Source organism: Hordeum vulgare, chromosome 4H (genome assembly GCF_904849725.1).
Source record: "Hordeum vulgare subsp. vulgare chromosome 4H, MorexV3_pseudomolecules_assembly, whole genome shotgun sequence".
Classification (NCBI taxonomy): domain Eukaryota; kingdom Viridiplantae; phylum Streptophyta; class Magnoliopsida; order Poales; family Poaceae; genus Hordeum; species Hordeum vulgare.
In genome coordinates, this window is record NC_058521.1 from 453,622,887 (window position 1) to 453,633,137 (window position 10,251).

A 10,251-nucleotide genomic window follows, 5' to 3' on the forward strand; every position below is an offset into this window, starting at 1 on the left:
CAGATGGGATGTTGCGGAGACAAAAGCTTGTGGCGGCGGAAAATTACTTTCGATGATCTCCTGATTATTTGGGGATTTTTAGGGAATATATAGGCGCAACCCCTAGGGAAAAGGGCGCCCAGGGGGCCCACAAGCCTAGATGGCGCGGCCCCCCTGGCCGTGGGGTGGGGGCTTGTGGGGCCCCTGAGGCTCCCGTGTCTTGGCTCTCAAGCTTCCCGATCTTCTTCCGTTCCAGAAAAAATCTTTTCGGGGATTTTCTTCCGTTCGGACTCCGTTTCAAAATCTCCTCTGAAAGGGATCAAAAACATGGAGAGAACACGAACTGGCACTTGGCACTGAGTTAATAAGTTAGTCCCAAAAAATATATAAAAGGCATACAAAACATCCAAAGTTTGACAAGATAATAGCATGAAACCATCAAAAATTATAGATACGTTGGACGTAGCGCGACGCCATCTTTCAGGATGCGATCGACGTCGGCCACTTCACCAAGGCTAGCTACCTCCAGGCTCGGGAGGAGCTTACGGCTCGGACGGCCGAGCTTGAGGCGACAAAAGGTATCTTCTCTTCATTTGTTGGTGGGTGCGCGTGAGCGCACCCGCTGGGTGTAGTCCCCGAGATTCGGTCCGGTTGCGTGGCTTCGTGGCAGCCGGGCCAAATCTTTATTCTTTCTTTGTTTGCTGAATCCGTCATATGTTCGCTGTGCAGCAGCGGCTGCATCCGCCACCGAGTTGGAATCACTGCGCAGGTCCCTCGAGGCGGTCCGGGGCAAGCGTGACGAGATCGCCCACGAGCGTGACCGGTTGGTCGAGGAGCTGGCGACGCAGACGGCCGAGGTGGCGCGGCTCAACAGTGCCCTGCAGGCGGCTGAGGCAGAGAAGGTGATGGCACTGCAGGCGGCAGCCAAGGGCGAAGAGGCGGCCACAACACTCCGGGCCGAGGTGGCTAGGCTCGGCGAGCTCAAGCAGACGGCTGACCGGCGGGCAGACAGCGCGGTCGGCCTTTGAAGGGGGTGGACACCATCTTCGCTGGTAAGTCTTTTTACTCCTTAGGCGGCTGCATCTTTCCACTTGAATCTTGTCTTAGTTCCTTCCGTGGGACAACCCGCTTTCCGGAAACGCATGCGCGAGCCGAACGCATGGTGTAGGCCCTCCGGGCGGAGCAGGACCGGGCCGGTGCTGAGGTTGGTGAAGGGGGCGACTGGTCGGCCGGAGAGGTGGCGCATGCGTGTGAGGCTCGGGTCGTCCATCTCTGCGCTCTCTGGAGCCGGCTGCTGTCGGCCGGCCAGAGCGTCGTTCGGGCCCTTTGGGTTGATCGTGGCGAGGAGGTGCCGGAGGACCGAGTGGCGACGTGGCTCGAGCACGCCGTTGACCGGTTTGATGCGTGGAGAGCTTCGGCCGCCCGGGCCGGCGCCCGGCTCGCCCTGTCCTTTACGCTCTCCTGGTATGCCGACGTCAACCTGGCCAGGCTAGCCACCCTGTAGGCTGCTGCGCAGCCGGATCTGGCGCGGCGCGAGGACGAGATTGGGTTCCGCGCCCACGAGCTTGCCAGCTACGCGGTGCTCGAGACCTACTTCCCCGAGCTCAACGATGACGGCGTGCCCCTCCCTGAGGATGACTACGACGTCCCCATCGGCAAGGATGAGGAGGAGGTTGGGTCCAGCTCGGACGAGCCCGCTGTAGCCGACGCTCGTGCTGCCGCCAAGGCTGGTGGTGGAGCGTCCACTTCCTTTGCCCCCGAGGTGCAGCCACGTGAAGGTGTCGACGCGGAGGTGCCGCCGGGTGGCGAGACGGAGGCCCGCCAGGAGGCATCGCCGGCTCCTGACGCTTAGACGGGCCGACCATTCGTGCCGGCTAGACCAGGAGACAGCGCTGCTGTAGCCGGCCTTACTTTGCGTGCTTTCTTTCTTTTGCACTTTTAAACTGTTAAGAACAAGTCCACCCACTGGGGATGTATTATATCCGTACTCTTGGACGTGGGCCCTTATCTTACTTATTGCATGTTTTTAATTTTATCTATTTGTCGTCTGTCCTTTGGTTCATCGTCATCCCTTGTTTAAAGTTCTTTTCCCATCCGTCCCGCTCCTTGGTCTTTTTTCCCGCCGACCAGCCGGCTGGCGGACTAGAGTCGATCAAGGAGTGGGCTGCCGGAGGCGGGGTGCTAGTACTTTGAAATTTTTACAAGTTAGATTCAGAGTCCGTCTGGGCAAACAATTGAATGATCCCGCCCTTAGTCGATTTTTTCCTATAGGCCCCGCCTCCCTTTGCTTGTGCACCTGCTGGCCCGACAAACACGTGGTGGTCTGTAGCCGGCTAGGGTTAGGCCGTCCAGGAGAAGGAGGTATAGTACTTCGTCCATTTTGGGGCGGGGGTTGGGTGGGCCGGCAGTCCCCTGGTCGGCTCGGCTGACCCGGGGCCGCCGGTACGGAAGAAAAAAAATACTCCATGTCTTGCGATAAAACGGCAGTCCTCGAGACCTGCTCTGGGGTCCCGACTGCTTTATTTATTGAAAGTAGTACAGATACATACGTGCATACTTCAGCTGTAAAATGGACGGAGAAGCTGTGCATTCCATGGCCTCTCCGACTCGGAGACGGAGGTGTCCTTCTTGTTCTTGCTGGCCTTTCACGCGTCAACCAGACAGTAGGCGTTGTTGCTCAAGGCCTTGCTGATGATGAAGGGGCCCTCCCAAGGGATGGATAGTTTGTGCTGTCTTGTTGTCTGTTGGATCAGCCGGAGCACTAGGTCGCCCTCTCTGAACGAGAGTGCCTTGACCTGCTGGCTGTGGTAGCGACGTAGAGCCTGCTGGTAGATAGCTGTTCTGGACATCGCTAGCTGCGTGCCTCCTCGAGGAGGTCAACACCGTCTTCTCTTGCCTCCTTGGCGTCCACCTTAGTGTATAGGGTGACCCGAGGCGAGTCAAACTCGACGTCGGCGGGGATGATCGCCTCGGCCCCATACACTAAGAAGAATGGTGTATAGCATGTGGATCGGTTCGACGTCGTGCGCACACTCCATAGCACAGCCGACAGCTCCTCGATACAGGCGCCGACCGAGCGCTCGAGCGGCTCGACCAGCCTGGGCTTTAGGCCCACCAGGATGAGGCCGTTTTCCCGCTCCGCCTGGCCGTTCGACTGTAGGTTGGTGATGGACGCAAGGTCCAGCCGGATGCCTTGTGCGCTGTAGTAGCGGGCGAGGGCGCCCTTGGCGAAGTTGGTGCCATTGTGGGTGATGATGTTGTTCGGCAGACCATAGCGGACGTCTATGTCCTTGATGAATGTGACGGTCGTTGGGCCGTCCAACTTTTTGATTGGCCTCACCTCGATCCACTTTGTGAACTTGTCAACGACCACCAAGAGGTGGGTCATGCCGCCCCTGGCGGTTTTGAATGGACCCACCATGTCCAGAGCCCAAACGACAAATGGCCATGCGAGGGGGATGGTCTGCAGGGCTGCAGCCAGCTGGTGGCTACGCGCCTTGAAGTGTTGGAAGCCGTTGCACTTGTCGACCAGCAGCTTGGCCTCCTTGAGCGCTGTAGGCTAGTAGAACCCATGGCGGAACGCCTTGGCCACCAGGGAGCGAGAGGCGGCGTGGTGGCCGCACTCGCCCTGATGAATGTCGAGGAGGATCTCGTAGCCCTTCTCTGCCTCGACGCAGCGCTGGAAGACTCCACACACGTTGCGCTTTACAAGCTCGTTGTTGATGATAGTGTAAGCTCCAACACGTCTTTGGATTCTTCAGGCTTCGACCTCGTCGGTCAGCAAAATGCCGTCTTCGAGGAAGTCGAGGATGGGCTGACCCTAGGATGGCGCTGTGGCCATGGTGAGCACATCCACCGTCATTGGGTCTTCTGGGATGGGGGCAACAAATGGCTCGCCGGCTTCTGTGGCCCCTGAGTCGGGCGGGAGGGACCCCTGGAGGGGGGCGGCAGCCCCCGGGCCATCAGAAGGCGTCGGCTGGGGAACTACAGGCGGCGCGCCGGCTGGAGCAGGCGGTTGAGCGGCTGTAGATGGCGCGTCGGCTCGGGCAGGTGGCTGGGAGCCGACAACCCCCGGACCAGCCTTGGCAGTCCCCGGGGCTGGTGACTGATGACCCACAACTGTAGGGGATCTATCGTAGCCGTTTTGATAAGTAAGAGTGTCGAACCCAACGAGGAGCAGAAGGTACTTACAAGCGATCTTGAGCAAGGAATGACTCGAGGCACTGAAAGGTAACTTTTTATGGGTGTTCTGGTATAAGCAACAAGGAAACAAATGCATGGAAAGTAAAGGGTGCTAAGGTACAGCAAGTGGCCCAATCCTTTTGAACACAAAGGATAAGTGATGACGAGTTGATGGATATACTTCTTGCCCCTCGTTGGTTACCCCAAGTGGAAGGTGGAGATGTAGTCAGCAGCAAATTTCCCTTACATGGAGATTATAAGGTTTATCGAACCAGGAGGACTCCTAGGCTAAACAAGCAGGTGTCTTCCACCCTGGCGCTAGCACAAGACGTGGACCTGCACACACAACAAATAACTTTGCTCCCAACGTGTACAGAGAGGTTGTCAATCCTCCGGCCTTGTAGTTTGCAAAGTATCAAAACACAAGCGGGAAGGTAATAGTGATTGCAACGGAAAAGTAAATGAAAGTGGTAAATGATGGAGGTGTAAACAATGATCGTGATATGGACCGGAGTCACATGATGTTCACTAGTGATGTCTCTCTCCCAAAAGACGATAAACAACTATCCTTGGGTAAATAAATCACTGTTGGGCAATTGACAGAATTATGATCGCACCGCAATGCTAATTATGCTACTTGATAGTTAGAGGTTCAATAGCAATGTGCAGTACGCCAAGACAAGTAGACAATTTATTCATCAGCATCTACTTACTAATCATCCACATTGAGATATCTATCTAGAACATCTCGCCGGTATTAAGTTGCGAGCCCCACCCAAAGTGTAAACTCAAAGCAACGGACAATTGCATTAACGAACTATGCGTAAGGTAAACAATCCTTGCAACCATGGTCACAAGCACCGTTGTTTTCTCCCTGGTGGCAACAAGCACATCACCTAGTTTCATGTTTCTGTCACTCAAGCTAGACATCGAGGGGCATGAACCCACAATCATGTATAACGCTCCCTCTTGGAGTTACAATTTACTACTTGGCCAAAGCAATAAATAACAACAGAGAACATGCATGAATCACTAAGGAACATAATATAAAAGGATAATCAAATATATAACTCATAACAATCTGAACATAATCTCATAATCCATTGGATGCCAACAAACCGAGCATAGCAATAGCAAGAGAATTACATAGATGCCTTGATCATGTAGGGCAACTCACAAGGACTAACCATTGAAGCACAAGATTGGAGAGAAGACATCACATTGCTACTAGTCATGGACTCATGGTCCAAGGAGGACTACTCACGGCACATCCGGGAAGCGTCCAAGGCGATGGAGAAGCTCCCGGAGGTCAATCCTCCCTTCGGCAGGGTGCCGGGACGAGGTCTCCTGACGCTCCGGATCTCGGAAGCGCTGCTGTGGCGGAACGATGGAGAAATTCACGATTCCAGCAGTTCTGTAAGGGTTTCCTCTCGGGACTCTAAATATAGGCCAAAGGGGGGCACCGGAGGAGGTGGGACCCACCCAGGCGACCTCCTGGCACGGCCTAGGGCCTGGGCACGCCAGCAGGCCGCTTAGGAGGCCCCGGCCTCCCTTTGGGCCATCTTCGATGAGCCGGAAGCTTCTGTTTTCGCTGATTTTTTATATATTTTTTCTGGAATTTTTTGGGCTTCAGAAAATTGGGTAAAAGCCCGTGCAAAATAGACATCAGCAGACAGAAACTGGCACTGGGTGCACTGAGTTAGTAGATTAGTCGAAATATGTGTAAAATGATATAAAACTGTAGCAAAACATATAACAATGTCACCCAGAAGATCATGGAACAAGCACAAATTATAGATACGTTTAGGACGTATCAACATCCCCAAGGTTAATTTCTACTCGTTCTCAAGTAGATAAATGATAACACAATAATTTCTGTGGTGACATGCTGACACACGTATAAGAACTTCAAAGTAAAGCAAGTGAGATTTGCAATTCAGGTCAAGACAATAACAAGCAAGAGTCTATATCTAGTATTGAGTTTAGCAAAGGAAAAACATAAAGGTGCAAGAGCTTTCGCTGTCCGTGACTCGAATGTCTCCAAATGGTGTTTGCGTGCAAGAAGTGGGAGATGGGTTGAGATCATATATTTTTTTAATTGAGAACTGAATCTACTAAGATTTCACACTTGGTCGCCTTCGACATCTTATTTTGACTCATCCCCAGACCACTAGTGAGGCACAAATCAAAATGATCCCCTCCCTTTCAATTTTGAGCACTCATGCAATGGATGAGCGTAAGCAAGATATGTTGGCACTTAGGATGGAAAATAGAATAATGATGGGGAAGGAAGACAAAAAGGTGTGATAGGCTCACATCAATGAGGACAACCATATGCGAGAGAAAGCCAAATGATAGATATGATGTGAAGAGTAGGGATTGCCATGTAACAGATGCACATATGAGCTAAGGTAAGCTCTCCAATGGAACTAGTGGGGGTGCATCCAACTTGTTTGCTCATGAAGACCTAGAGCTCATTTGAGGAGGCTCATCATTGGAATATGCAAACCAAGTTCTATAGTATAAGGGTCCCCACATAGTTATGCATAAATGATAATCTCTATGTAGTACCAATATCACAATGAAGTACGAGTGTGCAACCTTCAAAAGGAATAGTAGTGTTGCCCCCTTCTCTCTTTTTATTTCTTTTTCTTTTTCTTTTTCTCTCTTTTTTTTATTTTTTTGTGGGCTCTTTGGCTCTTTCTTTTTATCTCTCATTTTTCCTCTTTGGGATCTTTTGTTTGTCCTCTTTGGGATCTTTCACTCACTTAAGGGCAACACTTCTATGTTTTACATGAATCAAAAGAAAAATCATCACACTTTATAATAATTACTTAACATAAAGACAAGTGAAAACTATCATGATGTATGCAAATGTATGCCTCTGCCAGTGTAGAAGTATATGCAATGATACTAGTGCGTCATGTAGCAGTAATAAGGGCAAGGCCCAACTAGCATGCGACTCCTCGATCACGCAAAAGCATGTATGACATGAAGATCAATTCATGAGATGGTGGATGTTGCATGACAATGTATCTTAGAAAGGCTATGGAAATGCCTTAATATGTAGGTATGGTGGCTGTTTTAAGGAAAGATATAATAAGGCTTATGTATGACAGAGCATATCATGTCATGGGTTTGGATGCACTGGCGGAGTTTGCACCAACTCTCAATGTGAGAAAGGGCAATGCACGGTACCGAAGCGTCTAGCAAAATATGATGGTGGAAGTGCCAACAATCGAATAATCACATTAGTCTGAAGAACTCATACACTTATTATCGTTAACTCTCTATCTAGTTAGGAAATTCACAAAGAGACAAGTACCCAGAGGAGGATGTTTGGGGGTTTGGTTATCCTTGTGCATCCTCGACTCATGGTAATGTGAGGGTACTCTATATATTCCAACCCCTCTAGAGGTTAGCGATCAATTTAGTAGCTAGAGTTCTCAACTAATTTTAGTTTTTGAAAAACACACGGATTTCCCAAAATATGACACCTATCACTAATAGGCTCAAGCTCTTGGCACCAATAGTCCAAATATTACTCAAATCAACACCTCAAAACTATTGCAAGTTACTGCTATACTTAAATAGCAACCTCAATTACCTACTCATGCAACACACACAACTCAGTGCAACGAGCCAACTCTCTAAACAAGATAAGCATGATAACTCAAGAGAGTTCGAGAAGCAACCTAAATAAAAGCTCCGAAAAATATAAGCATGAAAATTAAGAGCTAAGCATGACAGTAGCTACGAAAAGATGAAGAACACACGAAAAGGATACACATGAAAACCTATGTTATGTTCTAGAGTGGAACAGAGCGTGTCTCTCTCCCAAACAAGGTAGGATAGGTTCCGAGTTGTTATGAACAACAAGTAAAACTGAACAAACTAAAAAGTAAGAGTGAGACGCTCCAAGCATAGCACATAACATATGAAGTGATAGAAATATAGCATGGAGATGGACGAACTGATGATTGTTGATAGAGAAGGGGATGCACGGGGGCATCCCCAAGCTTAGACGCTTGAGTCTCCTTTGAATATTTATTGGGGTGCATGGTGGAATCCCCAAGCTTGAGCGCTTGACACTCTTGTATCTTCTTTCATCATCTCCCATCGCATACTTGAAAACTCCCTTCATACGAAACACATCAAAAGCTGATTAGAGTGGTTAGTTCCCTTAATAAAATAATTCACTACCTGCTGGAAATAAAGATTTTCATGAAAATATATTGCTTATCATGAATGCCAAAAGGTTTTTTCAAATAAAAAGTAAGCTTAGGATTTCCAAAACAATGAAAACGCAAAACATGGCAGAATCTATGAAAAACAGAACATGAGGTAGTAAATAATTTATTCGGGGCACTTCTGCAACTCAAATCAAAAAACTCAGAACATATGCGAGAAAGGCAATTATATAGAGTATGCTGTCAAAACAATTCATATGAAAAAGATGATCTGGTGAGTTTTTGCGAATTTGTCCGTGAAGCAGACATAATCTCTTTCTGGACAACATGTCACAACTTTTGAACTTTCTGGCAATCAGAGGCTATAACTTGGCACAAAGCTTAAAAATAAAGATACAATGATGTTGCTACAATTGTAACAAGCATCAATACCACTAAAACAGAAAGTAAAAACAAATTGGGTTGCCTCCGAACAAGCGCTTTCTTTTATGCCTTTGAGCTAGGCATAATGCAAGAAGGTGGATCAAGATTCTCCGAGGTCATCGGAATTATAAAAACCTTCAAACGGATCCTCAACAAGTTCATCCTTATTTTTCCTAGGGAACAGGTACGTACCTTTCGCTTTCCCACATAAGCGTATGTGTCCTTTACCTATATCAATGAAGCCTCTCATGGCTCGGAGGAAGTCCCTTCCAAGCACTATATTCCCTTTGTTAGGCTCCATTATGAAGAAATTAACCGTTGCATTCCTTTTAGAGAATGTAACCTAGACATCTTTTACCTCCCCCTTGATTTCAGAAATATCACCATTAGCATGTTCATGATAAGATTAAAAAAAATCCATGTCTAATCAGAGAGAATCATAAACAATTTTTGGTATTGTAGAAACCATGTATCCAATATCACAATAAGGAAGGAAGTCTTGGTTAGAGATGCTAATTCTAACAAAAGGTTCCGAGTCATCATCTATTTTCAAAATCTGTTCCTTATCAACCATGGGTTTCTCTCTTTCTCTTAATTCTAGAGCATTTATTTTCGATTCAATAGTAGCAAGTCTATCTATAATAGTGTCATAACCATGATTATAAACAAGATTATTAGATAGACCATGTATAATATCAAGTGCTCTTGCCTCATCACACTCTAAAAAATCTCCTTTAGCTACAATATCAAGAGAGTGTTTGCACCATATAAAGAGGCCATGACAAAAAATTTATGAGCACAATTTTGATAGGTATCCAAGGCATAATTCTTTTGCATGCTTCAGAAGTTCTATCCCAGGCTTCCTTCATTTTTCTCCATTTCTTTGATGGAAATCTAGGAACTCAGATTCCTTCCAAGCATCAAGCTTTAACATGCTTGACAACTAAAAGCAAAGTAACTATTTTTTGTTTGTTTTTGGTATAAGACTCTAAAACAAAAACTAGAAAGAAAACTAACAAGACTAAAAAGCAAAGGTAAAGGATAGCGTGCAACCCCCCTATCTTGAAGACTGGAGTCCTCGGCAAGGGCGCCAGAAATTTGCTTGATGACGAGTTGATGGATGTCCTTCTCGCCCCTCATTGGTTACCACAAGTGGCAGGTGGAGATGTAGTCAGCACCAGATTTCCCTTACACGAAGACTGTAAGTTTTATCGAACCAGGAGGACTTCTAGGCTCAACAAGTAGGTGTCTTCCACCCTGGCGCTAGCAGAAGACGTGGACCTGCACAAACAACAAATAACTTTGCTCCCAACGAGTACAACGATCTTGTCAATCTCTGTGGCCTTGTAGTTTGCAAAGGATCAAAACACAAGCGAGAAGGTAATAGTGATTGCAATAGAAAAGTAAATGAAAGCGGTAAATGATGGAGGTGTAAACAATGATGGTGATATGGACCGGAGTCACATGATGTTCACTC